General features: G+C 37.6%; 1 protein-coding gene across 8 annotated transcripts in view; it reads left to right on the top strand.

The window, feature by feature from the left end:
- PDS5B (PDS5 cohesin associated factor B) overlaps window positions 1-18,940 on the top strand; it is a 237,245-nt gene that overhangs the window by 32,440 nt on the left and 185,865 nt on the right. For 3 of the 8 annotated variants that reach the window (XM_056825158.1, XM_056825161.1, XM_016421880.2), the window contains exon 1: window positions 13,700-13,885. The exons of 4 other annotated variants lie outside the window; for them this stretch is intronic. The gene's annotated coding sequence lies outside the window, so the exon portion shown is untranslated. Of the gene's footprint in view, window positions 1-13,699; window positions 13,886-18,940 lie in introns of those variants that run through there. One more of the 8 variants, XM_056825160.1, reaches the window with a different exon arrangement.

Below are 18,940 nucleotides of genomic sequence, written 5' to 3' on the forward strand. Positions count from 1 at the left end.
GGACTAGGTTACCCCAGAAGCCCCTTCCAGTCCAATCTTATGACTTTTTGTTTGACCTAGGTCTACTTCTTCCTACATGTTCCATGCTACAGAATTCTATTTCTTCTTCTTTAGTCATACTACTTTCCCTTTGATAGAATTTCAAGTAGTGTGGGTACTCTCCCATAGAGTACATGGGGAGAAACTACTCACAAATCATTTTTTCCTTTCCCCAACTTTTTTAAAGGTCACTAGCTGGAAGACTAATGGAGGAGGCCACTGAGGAGTAGTGGTATGAATAGGGGAGATTTTAGATTGGGTAGGAACCTTGGGATTCATCTGTATTCTGTAGTGACTCAATTCAGTTCACTTGAAACATTGATTAACTTCTTACCCTAGGAAGACACAGCTCTTGAAATTGTGTAGTGTGTTTGATCATCCAGTTTTAGAATTGGAATTACAGAGAATATTTAGTGTACTACACTCACTCAACCTCCTTAAAGCTTCCTTACATGAGGCCAGGAAAGGCTGTGACTTTCTCAGGATAACTCAGTAAATGGATAAGTAGGGGATTTTAGATGGGGTCTTTACACTCCAAATTCATCTGTTTTCGCTATATAACATTGTAACACTGCTGCTCCTAGAGATTAATTTGTGGCAAAATACTTTGGAAATGGATAAGTGAGGGTGTTAGACTGTAAATAAATTACTTAGGTTTAAGAAACTAAGGTTTAAAAATCAATCCACATCGAGGGAACATTAATTTTTTTAATTAATTTTTTTAATAAAAAATTTCCACTTAAGTTTTCTGAAGTCATATGATCCATATTGTCTCCCTCCCTTCTCTTCCCTCTACCAGAGCTGACAAGCAATTTAATCTGGGTTATATGCTTATTATCATGTAAAACATATTACTATATTATTCATTTTTGTAAGTGAATAATTTTATAAAACCCAAATCCTCTCCAATATACCCAAATAAACAAGTGATTAAATCATATGTTTTCATCTGCATTTTTGTTCCAACAGTTCTTTCTCTGAAGGTGGATAGCATTCTTTTTCATAAGTCTTCAGAATTGTCCTGGATCATTATATTGCTGTTGATAGTAGTCTCGTGTTTGATTGTTCCACAATATTGCAGTTGTTGTGGATAATGTTCTCCTGGTTCTGCTTATTTCACTCTGCATCAGGGGAACATTAATTTTGATATGGGAGTGGAGCAATAGGTTGTCTTAAAGTATAGGGCACCTTTGGGGGAAGACAGAATTTGGTGACCTACCCAAGTGGTAGCTTTGGCCAGCTGGGAACAATATAAAGTCACTAAGAATTTGCTGTATGGGGGGCAGCTGGGTAGCTCAGTGGATTGAGAGCCAGGCCTAGAGACGGGAGGTCCTAGGTTCAAATCTGGCCTCAGATACTTCCCAGCTGTGTGACCCTGGGCAAGTCACTTGACTCCCATTGCCTAGCCCTTACCTCCCTCTCTTCTGTCTTGGAGCCAATACACAGTATTGGCTCCAAGACAGAAGGTAAGGGTTTAAAAAAAAAAAGAATTTGCTATATGGAGGGAACCTCTTCCAAATTTTCTGGCGAGAAAAGAGACAAGTCAAATTTTTTAGTCTCTCTCTGAAATTACCTATTAGATGGGGATTACAGAATTTCCTTTATCTGACTTCTTATAAATTTTTTTTAAATCAATAATCTCCTTCTCTCCTCTCTAACCCTCCCAGTTGAAGAAAAAAATAATTCAACAACCAGTAATCCTGTTAACATGTATAGTCCAGCAAAACAGTCCTCCATTGACTGTCTAAAAAATATGCCTCAGTTTATACTTTGAGTCCATCATCTCTTTTAGAAGTGGATTTGAGAGACTCTTTATAGGATGGTGACTGTGGGGGATGTTGAATTCGTAAGATAACTGAAGTTCTGGTAAAATTATTCTCTTATCAAAGTAAACTTTTCCATAAGAGAACAGATTTTTTGGCACTTGTTTTTCTTTAATAATCCTACCTGTGCTTCAGTTTTACTTCTTTCATTCCTCAGAACAAAATATGAGTAGCTAATTGCTTGTGCCAACATACTCTTTCATTTTGATATAGCTAGTGTATGTTATATTTAACATTTTCCTGTCACTAGTGATGATAGTTGCTGAATCCCCACCCATTGATTGCCTCTGGACAAGGTGAGCTACCTGGATTAAGTTCATTGGATGTCCCTGAGGGGGTGGGGGGTCCTGGTTTTTGCTGGTGGAGGATAGGTTCACCCTTTGATGCTCAGCCATGCAGGAGGTACATATACAGGCTGAGAAACAGGAAGTTCTCGTGTTCTGCCAGGTGTTGCTGGGGCAGATGTTTGGGTTGTGGGGAGAGCTTCATGTTCTCAAAGCCTGTCACTTCCCTTTGTGTGGTGTTACCCTCCATTTGGAATGTAAACTTTTTTTCTCCTTTAATGCCTCCCTCCCTCCTCAGCTGAGGAGCAATTCCACTGGGTTTTACATGTACCGTTCAAAATCTATTTTCATATTATTAATATTTGCAATAGAGTGATCATTTAAAGTCAAAATCCCCAATCATATATCCATTGAACTATGTGATCAATTATATGTTTTTCTTTTGTGTTTGTACTCCCACAGTTCTTTCTCTGGATGTGGTTAGCTTTCTTTCTCATAAGTTGGAATGTAAACTTCTTGAGGGTAGTTACTACCAATGTTTTATTTTGTTACCACTGCATGGCACATGGTGCTTAATAAATCTCATTCATTCATTCACTAAAATAAGTTTAGAGTGTGTGCCAGTGTAGCTACAATGACTTCCATTTTGTGAAAAATCTGCTTTTATGTTTATTTTCCTGAAATATTACTATTGGCATTTAGTTCTCTTTTAGTTTTACCTAATCTCTTTTAATTAAGAAGGTGCATTACCTTTGTTATTAATAAAAATTAATCTCAGAGACTTTATACTAAATTTATAAGTATTTATTAGGAAAGAGAGAAATAAAGTTTACAGCCTTTCTAACCTAAAGTGTTTCCAGCCTTTCTTATATAAAGTAAGTCCCTAACTGAGTTAATTCTGCTCCATCAGGTCCGGTGGCCTCTGGTTCATTTCACAAGTAGGGGCCTGGGCACTTAGCTACTCACATGTTCCAACCAGACAAATTAAGGCTAGCCAGAATGGGCTTGAATTCAGGAAGGGTCTGGAGCCAAAGAAACTGAGTTCCTGGATTCCTAGGCCTGCATGGTACTGGTGTGCTGCTTGCCAGATAAGGCTTACATAAATAAATGTCACCGGGAGAGCTAATTCCATAAGCCCACAGGAATAGCAGAGAACCTCCTCGAGCTTCATGAGGTGGCTTTGCAAGCATAGTCTTAAGTCCTCTCCTAGGATCCTTTGATTAACCCAAGGTTTTACCTTAGTCCTCATACATCATATCCCTGACTTCTTTGACTTCCAACAGTCAGGAGGAATCTGGCCTGCCATGCTGGCAGATTAAGATATATGACTCTGTGACTCCTATGGTTACTTATTGTGGTGAGATTATCTTCTGAGATTAGTCTGGGTTATAGGTCCCCCAGATATTTAATTCACATACTTTTTAAGGCTTTCTAAGTGACTGTGAGGATAAATTAAATGAAGACTACACTAAAGGTCTGTTCTGTTCTCAAATATGAAAAAAGAGTAAAGCTCCTCTGACCCCTAAGTTTTTCCTATTATAAGTTTACTTATCTATCCCCATTTTGGTACTATACAATTGCCAAAATTAAAGATTCAGGTTTAATAAAAGAATTTAAGAAGTTCATACATTGGTTAGGATTTATTAGATAACTGCCTAAAATTAATCTGTCTTAAATTGTGGGCCATTGGGCCAAAGAATTGAAATCCAGATACACACCATTTTAAGGCTATCTTAATTCAGCCATATGCGTATAGGAATCTTCTCCACAACATCTTTCAACAATCTGACCTCCATTAGAATATAAACTATTTGAGAGAAGGAAATGTTTCAGTGTGTATTTGGATTTTTAATGCCTAACACAGTGCCTGGCATATAGTAGATGCTTAATAAATGTTTATTGATCTTGTTCTTCACCTCAAGTTTTCTAATGAAAGGGGAATCCATTACTTCCTCATCCCACCATGCTCAGATGCTTTCTGATACTATCTCTGCCTTCACTCCTACATTATATAATGTATTGGCCTTTCTTCTTGTCAAGGCACATGCCTCTACCTGCACAAATGATCCCATTCCATCTTGTTTTCTCTGGTATATTATCCCCCTGTCATCCCACTCTCCCACTTACTTTTATTTCTTCCAGTCTATTGGCTGTTTCTGTATTGCCTACAAATATTAATAGCAAAGTGGCACAATGAATGGAACACTAGGCCTGGTCTCAAGATGACTTGAATGATCTTGGGCAAGTCACTTAGCTTCTGTTTGCCTCAGTTTTTTCCAACTGTAAAATGAGGATAATATCACTCACCTCCTGGATTTGTGAGGATTAGATGAACTATTTGTGAAGTGCTTAGTACAGTGCACAACTTGGTATGTAGTACGTGCTTAATAAATGCTCATTTCCATCCTTCTTTTCTTCCTTTTAGCAAGCATACCTATGACTTCTCAATTCTCAAAAAACTTAACTTGATCCATTCATCCCTACTAACTAACAATATAGTACCATCTTGCCCCTCCCTTTCGTGGCTAACTTTGTTCAGAAGGTTGTATTCAATTTCTTTGAAAGGTTGCCACTTTCTTTCCTGATTTAACTGTCTCTTCAAGTGTCTATCCTGAATTCTGACCTCATAAATTGAAAAGACTGGTTTGTAACACTGGTTCTCCCATCACTCATTCTCTGCTGGATCTTCATCTAGGTCATTCCTGCTTACCATGGGTGTTCTCAAGGCTCTGTCTTGCCTGGGTCCTCTTCTTTATATTCTTTCCCTTGGTGATCTTACCAGGTCACAAGGATTGGATTCAGTTATCATTTACAGTTATGCTTCTCAAATCTACTTATCTAGCCCTAATCTCTCTTCTGACTTTTAGTCTCACATGTCCAAGTGCTTTTTGAACATAACATATAAAAATATAATTTTATTTCATAAAAATTAAAATATCATTTTATTCTTAGGATAAATGTTCAAAGACATTTATCCTAAAGATACCTTAAAAACCTAAACCTATTATTTTCCCACAAAACTTTTCTCTCTTTTTATATCACCTATAACTGTTGAGGGTACCATAAGTCCTTACTCTGACTTCCCATATTCACTTTTTTGTGGCCTTGTTGATTTTAACTGCTTAAATTCCCTTAAGTGCCTCTTTTTCTTCTCTGATACTACCACAACTCTGTTGAAGGCCCACATACCTTCTTATCTAATAATAATGATAGCAGACATTTATATGGTGCTTACTATGTGCTATGCACTGTGCTAAGCACTTTACAGTCATAATGATTGGTTCTTACAACAACTCTGGGAGGCAGGCACTATTATTAACATCCCCATTTTAAAGAGGAGCAAACAGGCAAACAGAGGTTAAGTGACTTGCCCAGAGTCACATGGCTAGTAAGTTTCTAAGACTGGATTTAAACTCAGGTATCTTTGACTTCAGGCTGGATGTTTAGACCACCCCACTGTGCCAGTTGGTCTATTCTATTCTCAGAGTTGGCCTGCTATTTCTCTCCCTGTCTCATCTCTCCCTACTTCAGTCCAGGGAGAAGAGGGGGGGGGGGACGGGGCAGTACTTTTTTTAAAAACTGAAATATGAGGCAAGATTATCAACTGAGAAGGTAGGAACAGGGAATTATGAGAGGTTTGAGGAGGGATGAAAAGGTTTGGAAAAAATACTAGTTAATATGACAGTGCACTGATTTGGAAGTTATACATGGGGGAGAGGAATAGGGATACTATGCTAAGCACTTTATAAATATCTCATTTGAGCCTCATAACTCTTTGAGGTAAGTGCTGTTGTCCTCTCCATTTTATATTTTTAGAAATTGAGGCACACACAGAGGTTAAGTGACTTTGTTCAATATCTCATAAGTAATTAGTATCTGAGGCTGGATTTAAATTCAGACCTTTCTGACTCTAGGCCCACCTTTGTCCCTGTGTTACTTAACTATATTGAAGCATTGAGGTTCTGGAAGTATTGCTTTGCCACATTGAGGGTCCATTTGATATTTTGTGACATCAGTTTGTAGTGTACTGTGACATGGAAATCACTTTAAAAGACTGATATATATTAATTTAAGGTCGCCAAGGAATTCAGCTATGTAATTCCTTAATGAAAACTCAAGTCAGCAGTCAACCTTTTATGGAGTTTAATTACAAACAGGAGGAAGAAAGGTATTAGAGAGAGAGAGAGAGAGAGGGGAGAGAAGGGAATAGGGCTTAAATACCCCCTCTGTTTAGGCTGGGCCAAAAGGCCCATGCCCTTAGATAGCTGAGGCAAAGAAAAGAGATCAGTGCCTATCACTCACGTGACCAAAATGGAGAAACAGTCTCAGGGGCCTCCACCTCCAGCTTCCTTCAGAGCAAGCTTCTCAGAGCACAACCTCTCAGAGCAAAACCTCTCCAACCACCTAGTCCTCAGACCCCACTATCTTTAAGGAAACCATCTAAGTTCCCTCCCCTCAGTTCTCACATCTACCAATCACTGTCCATGTCTTCCCTGTGCCAATGGTGGCTCTACCTTAACCCAGGACCGCCCAGAGGTCTGTGGCTTTGCACATGTCTGTTGAAGGTCATATTCTCAAATAATTAAATCTCGATCCTTTGCTGCAGCCCTTCCTAAATCCTGTTACCCTGAGTAGGGTGGAGATTGGAAGTTCCAAGACCTGGTTCTGTCATTCCAAGTATCTCTATTGTATCAATTCTAAAATCAATCATGACTCAAAGAACTTCCTGTTCTATGCTTAAGCATAGGTCAAAGCCCTTTCCATTGTTCAGCAAAAGGTTTCTGTCCTAAAGTAATCTTAAGTAGGGAGGAGAAGGACCCTCCCATGCCAAGGGGGGGTTCACATTCCAATAGACTATCAGTAGGAAATTTTTCAAGTATGAAATTTCCCAATGGTGAAATTTCCAACATTTATAAGTCTAAGAAATTTTAAGGTTTACAGTACCTAGTTCATGTGCTTTTGTTAGTTCTCTAGCTTTTTTCAGTAGCATGAAAGTAGGAGCAAAGGCAGTAGTTGGTGGCTTTGATCTTGGGTTGAGATTTGGCAGTGTAAGATCTTAGAGGTTCATCAAAGGTTTAGAATAAGGAAGGGAAGAGAATGTAGAGCTACTTTAGAGGTAGTACCTTGGGAAGAATTGAAGAGTAGGAAGATTAAAGGTCACAATGAGGAGGAGGGGTTTCAGTTTGCAGAGCACAGGGAGAGGCAGAGTGACAGTAGATTGTGACTAGTTAAGGGAATTTCAGTATTCATGAACATGAAAGTGGTACATTTGTGGGCGATGGCAAGTTCAAGAGTTATGACCATCTTAGTGCATAGCTGAGGTATAGTATAGTATAGGATAGGATAGGATAGGATAGGATAGGATAGGATAGGATAGGATAGGATAGGATAGGATAGGATAGGATAGGATAGGACAGGACAGTAATTGTGAACCTGTGGCACGTGTGCCAAAGATGGCAGCAGAAATCTCTCTGTGAGCATTCCCCCCCTTCCTAGTTCATTTTTAGAAAGGCAGAGGGACTTGGGCAGAGGGACTGCTCCTTCCCCCCTCTCCACCATGCCTGGTGACATTTTTTCACATCATCCAACCTTATGCCCAACAACCCAATGGAAGCACACACTGCCCTCCCCTCTTTACCAAGACTGAGGAAATTCCTCACTTTCTCACCTCCCCCCCCCCCCCCATGCCCAATAGGAGTGTTTTCCCTCCCTTGTGTGGGGTAAGGGGGGGGCACACAAGGCACTTGGTCTCTGGGCAGGGGGTGGGGCACAGCATATGGTCTCTAAAAGGTTTGCCATCACTGGTATAGGAGGAAGAGGTTGTGAAAAATAAGTAAGTTCAAGAATTGAGAGGTTAGGGTATTTGAGGGAGTATTTTTGTTTATGTAAAGTCCCCTAGTATTAAAGCAGGAATTGGGGGACAGAGACAGTGAATCAGACATTGAACTTGTGGAGGAAGGAACAATTATATTCTAAGATATTGGCAGATAATAACCACCAGAATCTTGATTGGGTAACATTTATAGATTGAATGAACCTCAAGGGGAAGAGCATTATTGAGTGAGGGTGGTAGAGGGAGAGCCTACAAGTAGCAAGGAGTATTCCACCAACTCATCCATGACCAACTCAGTCACTGCTGGAAAGGATGTCCATGGAAACTCATCAGGAGATGTAGGGAGAAAGAAAGGAAAAGATTTAAGATGAAAGAATGTATATTTTCTGTGGAGCAGGCATTCCAGAGAACATAGTGGGATGGGCAAAGGAGGTATTGGGGAGATTGGGTTGATGGAAATGGTAGTCCATGGGCATTGGGGGTTGATGGGGAAGACACACAGGATGAATGATAGAGAACAGGATTTAAACAATGGCAATCAGAAGTTTAGAATCACTGGGATGATCTGGTTGGCAGTATTGTAGTCATTGAGAAATTGAGTTCAAGGAAGGTTATCATTGTCTACAGCAGTTTAGTTTTTTTCCCAGGGTATTAGGCAGCTGTGTGTAGCTGAAAGGAGGAAATCAGGGGTATAGAGAATTCTTGATTGCAATGGAATTGTATGTGGCCAGAGATAGCGTGATGGAATGAGTACTTAAGGAGGCAGGTGCAGTCATGGGAATAGTTTTTCTTACATAATTTCAAATTGATATGTAGAATGATTAGATGATTAACATTTCTTCCAGCAGTGTCTTCCTCCAGTCTCTCCAGCATTGCTTATTTAATTTATGTTTTCTTTGCCAGTTTCCATGATCTGAAGTTAACTCGAGTTATTTTACTTTACATTTGTTTTACCAGGTCTTTGGGAGATTGTTTTCATTTGTAGTCTGTACTTTTCAAATCTTTATTTTCCCATTTCTATAGACCACTTAGTTATTGGAAAATGACTTTTGGCATTCTATATTTGTCAGTTATTTGTATATATATTGTACATCAGATTTTTCTGGTGCAAATGATGCAAATAAATTTTCTCCCATCTATTTTTTCTAATTCCCACTTCATTGGTTTTATTCCTGTAAAATTTTTTTTTTAAATTTCATGATACAAACTTTCCTTTCCTTCTGCTGGGATGCAAGCTCCTTGAAGACAAGAACTATATCTTATCTACATGTCAATCTTTGTAGACTCCCCTGCTATAAGGTGTCTCACTCAGCCATAAAAAGTCTTGTCAAAACAAAATGCCTATATTTGCTTAAGTGAGGTGATAGGCTCTAGTTAATAGCTAAAACTAATTATGTAGGACACTTATAGAATTGTAGCATTTTATAGAGATGTTAATTTGAAGAATATATTTCATAATGTAGCATTATGTTAATGTTTTATGAATAATTACTTTTTTTCCTTTTTTAAGCCGTAGAGAAATTTTAGCTATCAGAATCTGACCATGATCTCAACTCTTCTGGTTTTTCTTTCTTTTTCTTTTTTTGGCTCAGGGATAGAAATGATAGTTTTAATGTCAATTTTTATTAGCTTATTAAGTATCTGTAGTATCCAATTAGAGAATATCTCTGAGGAAAATTTTATTATTTCCAAATTTGAATCTTTTAGCTGATCTTAAAATTATCCCTAACGGATTTGGCTGTCTTAACTTTGTGCCTTCAGTAATTATGGACATTAATCAACTTCTCACTAGGGAGCTCATAAAAATCATGGTCTGTCTTATTTGCCCAGGATTTAAAGAAGAAAAGAAAACCATAATTTGTTCCCCAATAAAGTTCTCCAGTTTTTAAAGAATTTCTGAGATTTTTTTTTGCCTGTCTGTACTTTCTGCCAGAAAGAAGGTCCTATTTTGAGAGTTTCATAACAGAATATAGAACAAAATTTTATTCTGCTTCCCTCTTGTAATTTGTTTGATTAAGTTAAATTCTGCCTCTCCTGCCATCTCTGTGACCTTGGACAATTCATTTAATCTCTTTGAGCCTTAGTTTTCTTATCTCTAAAATGTATTTGAATTAACTGACATATAAGGTCCCTTACAGCTTTAAATTTAGGGTCCTATTCCTTGTATATATTTTTTAAAAAAAGGTTGCTTTCCTAAAGCTATTTTTCTTTTCCCAACAAAATGTGTTTATATTATGGCAGGCAAAATTAAAAAACAAACAAACTTGTTTGTTGATCTGAATATGAATTCTTGTGAAATATTGTGTTGTCTTTCTGTTTAATAACAAGGTCTCTAAGTTTCATCTAATTTAAAATTTTAAAATCAATTTTTCAGAAACAAATTACACTAAATTTTGGTAATCATTGCATTCGATGAGCATGTTTTAAAAAATGTTCATAAAAGAACAGAAAGAAAGATAAAAGGAAATGGACAAATGGTATAGCTTTGATGGTTAGAAATTGAATTTGTAATATATGAATTATATATATTCGTAATGTAAAAGGAAATGCAGGAATTTGACAGTTTCATGAACAAATCTTTTCCAGTTCTACTTTGTATATTGCAATAAAAACGGGATAGGTGGGAGTCAAAAATACATATATGAAGATTCAGGTCCCCCTCTCCCTGCTTGCTGTGCTTGGGAACTTTTTCTTAAGAAATGCAGAAAAAAGGGGGCAGCTGTTTGGCTCAGTGAATTGAGAGCCAGACCCAGAGACAGGAGGTCCTGGGTTCAAATTTGACCTCATACTTCCCAGTTATGTGACCCTGGGCAAGTCACTTGACCCCCATTGCCTAGCCCTTGCCACTCTTCTGCCTTAGAACCACTGCACAGTATTGATTCTAAGACTGAAGGTAAGGGTTTTAAAAAAAAAGGCAGAGAAAAGTGGAAGAAAAAGCTTGTTGTGTATTTGCATGCCAATTTTCATACTTGTAAATACATTGACATATTTTGTTGTTGCCATAATAAAGTTTTTGTAGATCGGATGAATTTTGCCAGCAAATATCTATTGTTTAGATAGTTCATTTTGAAATTATATCAAAGCTTCTCTAGATCTATGTTCTGAAAATTGTAGAAATGTTTATGTATAGTAAAAGAAACCACACCCTATTTGCTGAAATAAATGTTTACTTGTATAATTCTCTACCCATAGGAGGATTTTGCTTTTGTTTTTTAGAGCTAGTAGTACAAACCGAAAGGCTCATAGATTTAGAGCTGGAAATAGATGTCATCTAGGTTATTCCCATTTTACAGATGAGGAAAATGAAGCCAGAGAGATTCAGAAGCTTTCCAGAGAGACACAGGAAAGATAAGAGCTAAGGTTTCTAACTTGAAAGCCATATATTTTCATGTTATTATACCATCTTATTTGCAGCTTAGTTCATGATAGGGAAAGAATGTTGGACTTGGGGTTAGGAGGGTCCAGGTTTAATTCTAAGCTATATATACTACTACTAACTGTGCCATAGTGGACAAGTTTTGTAATCTTTGCGAGTCATTGGGTTTTCATCTGTAAAAAGGTAAAATGCTTTTTGCAGCCTGCCTCAGAAAGTTCCGGTTGTTATGTTTGTAAGTCTTCAAGTGCTATACAAATGTGGGTATTTTATATAAATACAAATATGTGCATTATGCACATACATAAAATTATTTAACAAGGTAGTGTAATTAATATAGTATTTCTAGATTGGCTTTTCTACATTGTCTCTTTCAATTGCCTTTTAAACCTGCCCTCCTAATCATTTATGTATCTGTTTAGAGCTGTCATCATCATCATCATCATTTAGGTTTTTAATTTCAGACCCATCCTTGATTCTTCCCTCTATTTTGCTCCACATATTCAATCAGTTTGGTACTTTTGTTAATTCTATCTCCATATTTCCTAAATATGAAAATTTCCTTCTTTTCTTAAGGCCACACTTATTCAGTTCTTATTCTACTTCACCCTAGACCAGTGATGAACCTTTTAGAGATGGCATATCATGCTCCTCTCCCCTCCCCCAGGGGAGGAAGGAAGCACTCCCATTGGGTGGCTGGGAGAGGGGGATGGGGAGCAGCCTGATCCCCAACTCCCTCTGGCTTTTTAGTCATGAACTCAGGTGAACTCTTGTGCTGAGTGAGTGCAGGGGTAGACACAGAGAGGTGTGGCATGTGTGCCATAGGTTTGCCACTACAGCTTTAGACTATTGTAGCAATATTCAAATTAGTTTCCCTCCTTCCAGTTTTTCTACTCTTTAATTAGTCTTCTACATAGCAGTCCAAACAATCTAACTATATTATTTCCCTATTGCCTGTAAAGATTAAAATTTAGGGGAGACTGAGGCAGATAGAAATTAATTTCTCTCTGCAAGGAGTATTATTTTTTTAGAGGTTTATTAAAGGTTGAGGACTAGAGAAATTACAGAATAAGAAAACACGTGTCTAGGCCCACAGAGAGGCCTAGACACAACCTCTCACCTACATTAACAAAAGAGCCACGTCTGCTTGCAAGCAGAAAACAGGGAAGAAAAAGAGACACAAAAGCCTTTGCAATCAGGTTAAATACCCTATCTCGTTCTCAGACCAGGTGAGGTTTTCAGTAAGATTACAAAGCATTCTGGGGAATTGGAGCAAGGGATTCTGGGGATTGAAGTCCTGGATTCGAGTCTATTTTTTACAATTCCCTGTGTGATCACTTTTGGAAAAAATTAATTTTTCCCTCAAAAGGATCATGAAAACATAATAAACTTAAAGATTACAATAATGTGAGGATAAGAGGGAGAAAAAAACAAAACCAATAATTGCTGGTCGCATTGACAAAAAGTCAGTTAAGGGGCAGTCCCCTTTGGCATGAAAGTATACATGCAAATAAATGTTCAATCAACTATACCCAAAGTTCATTTTTGTGCACTTGTGGTCTCGAGGCTTCTTCATGGTATCTTCAACAGTTCAGTTTCTGGATTCAGAGGTATCATCTTTCTTTACCTAAAATTCTTCTCAAAAAGAATTTAAACTTTGCAACTTAAATAATAATATTTTTTTACATGTCCTAGGACCTTTAGGCCAAATTATGAACTCCTTAGCCTCACTTCTGAAACCCTTCATAATCTGGCTGCAGATTTTTTCCCCCATTTTTTAAGACTAAAATTTTCTTTTTATTGCGAATTTAAACTTTTTATCATACAAAGTATTATATATAAAATTATTAACTTTATTCTTGTACGGTTTTTTAAACCAGTATATTTTATTACAAAAATCTATGTCTCTGCTTCTGAACTTCCAACTGGTTACTTGTTCATTCAGTCTTTTTTTTAAAGTCTTATCCAACTCTTTGTGAACCTATTTGGGGTTTTCTTGGCAAAGATACTGGAATGATTTGCCATTTCCTTCTCTAGCTCATTTGTACAAATATTAGTCTGTTGTGTGTATTTTAAAATGTTTTATTGACACTTTTTTGGCATAATGGTCATTATCCATTTATTCCTCCCCACCAAAAATATCACTCCCTTATGCAAGTAAATATAGTCAAGCAAAATCTATTTATGTACAAATATATTAATGTTCATATCTGTAAGTGTGTCTTTCCTTTTGAACCTCTAGGACATTATTTTTCTATCAAAAGAGATGGGAAGCATATTTCATCTACATCTTATGAAGTCATAATTTGCCATTGTTCTGAAGATCAGAATTCTACCTTTATGACATTGTCACCATTGCATATCTTGTTCACTCATCATTTCATGTCTTTACAAATTTCTGTAAATCCATTTATTTGATCATTTCTTATTCACAGTTACGTATCATTACTTTCATATACCTATATGAATGTGTTTTAGTCATTCTCCACTTGAGAAGCCATCATAATTCCCAGTTTTTTGCCACAACAAAAAGGTAATGCTATAAATATTTTCATACATATGGATGCTTTATTTTATAATATTGTTGGGCTATGTCTCTTTTGCTGGATTCAGGTCAAACCCACTAAACCTGGGTATTCCACATAGCTCTATATTGGACCTTCTTTTCTCCCACTGTACTTCTTCACTTGATCTCATCAACTCATGTGGATTTAATTACTATTTTTATGCTGATGATTCTCAGATTTGTTTATCCAGCCATAACCTCTCTGCTGACCTTCAGTCTTGCATCTTCAGCTACCTTTCAGACATCTTGAGCTGAGTATGTAGTAGACATCTTAAATCCAATACATTCAAAATGGAACTTACTATCTTTTGCCCTCATCCCTCTTATTCTAAATGCCTTTAATTACTCCTAAAAGTACTACCATTCTTTTTGACTCAAAACCTAAATCTTTCTCAACTCTTCAGTCTTATCTCATTTGCCATATACCTTTGTGACATCTCTGAAACACCCATTTCCCTCTTTACATTGCCACTACCCTGGTGTATGTAGGTTCTCACCACCTCATGACTGGATTATTGCAATTAGCCTTGTGGGTTGGTCTGCCTATCACAATTCTCTTCCCACTCTAGTCCATCCTCCATTTAGCCACTAAAGTGATTTTTCCTAAAGCACAGGTTTTGATTATGTTGCTGCTGCACTTGCTATTCAGTAATGCCATCCAGGATCTCCCTATCACTTACAGGATCAAATACAAAATTCTCTGTTTGGCTTTCTAAAGTCCCTCATAACCTGCCCCTGCCTCACTATAACACTTCACCTTTCTAGTCTTCTTAGATCTTGTGAATCTGGTTTCCTTGCTGTTCTTGGAACAGCCTATAACCTATTCCTGGAATACTTTCCTTCCTCCATGTTTCCCTGCTTTCTTCCAAATATTAGCTAAAATCTTAACTTCTGCAGGAAGTTTTTCTTCATCTCTTTAATCTTAACTAAACCTGTTGATTATTTCCAATTTATCCTGTATATAACTTATTTTTATGTAGCTATTTACATGTCTGCTTTAAGGGAAAGAGCCGTCTTTTGCATTTCTTTGTATCCCCAGAAGTTGGCATTAGTACCTGGCACATAGTAGACACTAATGAATGCTTATTGACTGATTATATATGACTAGCACATTGGAATCACTAGTTCAAAAGATGTATGTAAGTAAGTTTAGTGACTAATTGGATATACTTTCAAATTTCCAGCCCACCTTTTTATGTTTATTGTTCCCTATTATTCCCTGTTTTCATGGCTTTTTTGTTGTTCTCCAAACTTTGCATTCTGTCTGTGTCTTTGCACAGGTGTTGCCTATTCCTAGGATACATATCCATCACACTTTCCCTTGTTAGACTTTTTTCCTTTCTTCAGGTGCCACTTTATGTTGGAAATCTTCCTTAACGTCCCTATCACTTTTTTTTTTTAAACCCTTACCTTCTGTCTTGGAGCCAATTGGCTCCAAGGTAGAAGAGTGGTATGGGTTAGGCAATGGAGGTCAAGTGACTTGCCTAGGGTCACACAGCTGGGAAGTGTCTGAGGCCAGATTTGAACCTAGGACCTTCCATCTCTAGGTCTGACTCTCAATCCACTGAGTCACTGAGCTGCCTATCTCTTAGTGCCTTCTCACTACTTGAATTTTCTTGATTGGGTTCAAGGGGAAAGATAAGCATCCAAAAAAAAAGATTTATCTCTATGCTCTAATTTATTTTTTCCAGGATATTAATTTTACTTTGTTATTCTGATATAGACAGATTTTAGCAAACATCAACGTTCTTTATCCAGTTTGTCAGTCCAGCTCTCAAACTAGTGTCTTCCACAACTACTCCCTCATCTCTTACTATCCTTGCTGTTGCTAAGACTTATCTATTTCACACTGGCAATATTAGGTACCTCTCAAGTCTTTTGGAACCATTTTTGGTTATTGTTCTTAATATGAGTTCAGCTGCTTTTTTGTGTTGTTTTAATTCATGTATTAATCTTGGCTAATTTTATGGTCTTTTTTTCCCTCTGTGCATCTTTTATTTTTTAATTTCTTGCTCTCCATTGACAATTTAAGGTTCTCTTCCTACCTTCATTACTAAGTAACTTCTCTTCTTTGAGGTTTATGTAATCCATATCTACTCCCCAATCAGAATCCTGATAGTTTTTGTCTATAAACCTCCAAATCATCCCCCTTTCTTCCTGAATGAGTTCAGGTATATGGTGGCATTCAGGGAATAGTAACACCTCTGGTGTGAGGACTTGCCAAACCCTTTTTAGGGCCCTTCATTTATTTTGGTGTCCTTTTTCACTCACCTCTTACCTGTGACTCCAAGAAACTGTAACATGTAGCAGCCACACCTGGGGAAAACCACCTCAGCAGAGAGGCTAAATCAGGCTACCCTCAACCCTGTCATTGAATTTAGAGAATGTCTACCCCCCCAAGCATACAAAAGAATCCCCCTGGTGAAATGGACAGATGAAAACAATTTGTTCCTATGGCCATAAAAATCACTATGGAGAGCTTAGGACTTGGTGAGATATTGAAGATGTCAAGATCATCCACTTTGTCCTGGGCCATTGCTAGTCATTTTTAATTTTTTCTTGCCACTAGACCTGGATGACTCTGGAAGAGACAGTGAGGCTGATGATTTTTCAAAATTCTGCTCACTAAAATCTAATTCATATGCAACTCAAGACATCACTCATCATGGTGCTATTGACCATATTAAAAAAACAAACAATGACAACAGCCTGTCTCCTGTTTTTCCTCTCCTTTTTAACCTTCTGCCTAGGATACTTCAACATAGTGACTTTCTCTAAAATATTCTAACCAGTCATTTCCTTAACTCCTCATTTCACACGATCTACTTTTCCACTGTACCTCAGCCAGATACAAAGATGGTCATAATCTTAACCTTGTCATCAACCACAAATGTGCCACCTCCATATTTAATAATTCCCAAATCCCTTTATATAATCACAATCTATTAACTTTCCACTTCTCTTTCTGCCTTCTTTACCAATCCCACTTTCTGTCTACACTGTGACTTGCAGTTCCTGGACCCCTCAGTTTTCTCTCAGGTCATCACCTCTGTACTGGCTATTCTCTCTTTTCTTCATCACGATCCTTTGGTGAACCAGTTCAACTCTTCACTGTCCTCTTCTTTTGAGTCCCTATAGCCCCCTTATATTTCCGATTGTGCCCTACCAAACTCCAGCCCTGGATCACTCCCACTACTCCTACCATGGCTCCTACATATGTTTTGTTGAGCATAGTTGGATAGGATCCTGCTGTTGTTTCAACTGAGTTCATGATAGATTTATTTTACATAACTTAACTGTTGGGCTCTCATTGTTGCTAGGTAATCCTATATCTCCCTTAACAACTCACCATTTAGCTCTCTGTAGTTGCTCTTCCAAACCTCTTTGTCTCTCTTCAAACCTTCTATGGCCCCCCTCCCCCACTCTTCTCATCTTGAGAATCTTGCTTCATATTTTACAGAAATGGTTGAGGCCATTTACAGTAATCTCTGTCTTCTCTTTCTCATCTCATCCTATATTATTCAGATGCCTTCTGCAACAAGCTGCTCATCCTTTGTCTCCGAGGAACAGGTAGCCTTACTCCTTACCAGGGCAAACTCTTCTACCTTCATAAAAGATCCAGTTCCATCCTATCTCTTCTAAAAGGTTTCTTCTTCTGTCATCCTCATTCTATCACTTACCTTCAATGTTTCCTTGTCTCCTGGCACCTTCTCTACTGACTACAAACATGTTCATATGTCCTCATTCTCACAAAAATTCCCTTGATCTTTTCATCCCCACTATCTTCCTATATTTATTCTACCTTTTGTGACAAAACTGTTTGAGACAACTGTATATAGTAGGTGATTCTACTTTCTCTTCTTATTCTTAACATTTTACACCTCAGCTTCTGAATTTATTGCTATTTCCAAAGTTACCAGTAATTTCTTAATTGTCAAATCCAGTTGCCTTTGACACTGTTGATCAAACTCATCTCCCTCATTCTCTCTACTCTCTAGATTTTAGGGATACCACTCTTCCCTGACTCTTCTCTTAACCTAACTCACTAAACATATTGTGTCTCCTTTGCTAGATACTCTTCCAGATTCTGCTATCTGAAATGGAGGTTTCCTTCAGGCCCTCTTTTCTATTACTTCTCTTTTTCACTTGGTGATCTCATCAGCTCCCATGGCTTTAATTATCATATCTGTGCTGCTAATTCTCACATCTACCTATCCTACCCTTTTTACCTTCAGTTTCACATCTCCAGTCATCTTTCAGGTGTCCTGGACTAGATGTCTAATAGACATCTTAAATTCGGCTTGTGCAAGATGGAATTCGTTAGCTTTCCTCTTATACCTTCTGCCTTTCCAAATTCATTATTTCAGTTGAGGGTACCACTCAGTTTTCCAGGCTCATAGCCTAGGGTTTTTCTGTTCCCTTTCTATCAGCAGTACAAATAGCACACAATTAAACATTTTCCTCAAATTGCTATTACATGAAAATGAAGAAGAAAGGCATTTTTTACAAGATTTTTAATTTAGAGTAACCAAATTAGTAAGACATCACTAGTGATTTTGGGCCTCCTGAAAAGACAGGGTAGTCTGGTTCTATAGATAAGTTCAGTTTAAGATGCAAGCAGGACATCAAGTATAAGATATCTAATAGTCATTTGGAGATATGAGTTGGAGGTCAGGAGAGAGGTTAGGATTGGATAAAATATATCTGGGAGTCATCAGCATAGAGATGGTAACTGAAACCATATAATAATAATTATAATAGCATTTATATAGTGCTCATGTGCTAAGAGCTTCACCAGTATTATCTTATTTGGTCCTCACATTAACCCTGTGAGGTAGATGCTATTAACCTAATTTTTACAGTTGAGGAAACTGAGGCAAATAGCGGTTAAGTGGATTGCCTGGGGTCATACAATTAATAATTGTCTAAGGATAAATTTAAACTCAGGTCTTTCTGACTCCAGGTCCATCACTTTATCTACTGGTCACCTATTTTCACCAAGTGAAACAATATAGAGGGAAA

The sequence above is a fragment of the Monodelphis domestica genome, chromosome 4, assembly GCF_027887165.1.
Source record: "Monodelphis domestica isolate mMonDom1 chromosome 4, mMonDom1.pri, whole genome shotgun sequence".
Taxonomy (NCBI): Eukaryota; Metazoa; Chordata; class Mammalia; order Didelphimorphia; family Didelphidae; genus Monodelphis; species Monodelphis domestica.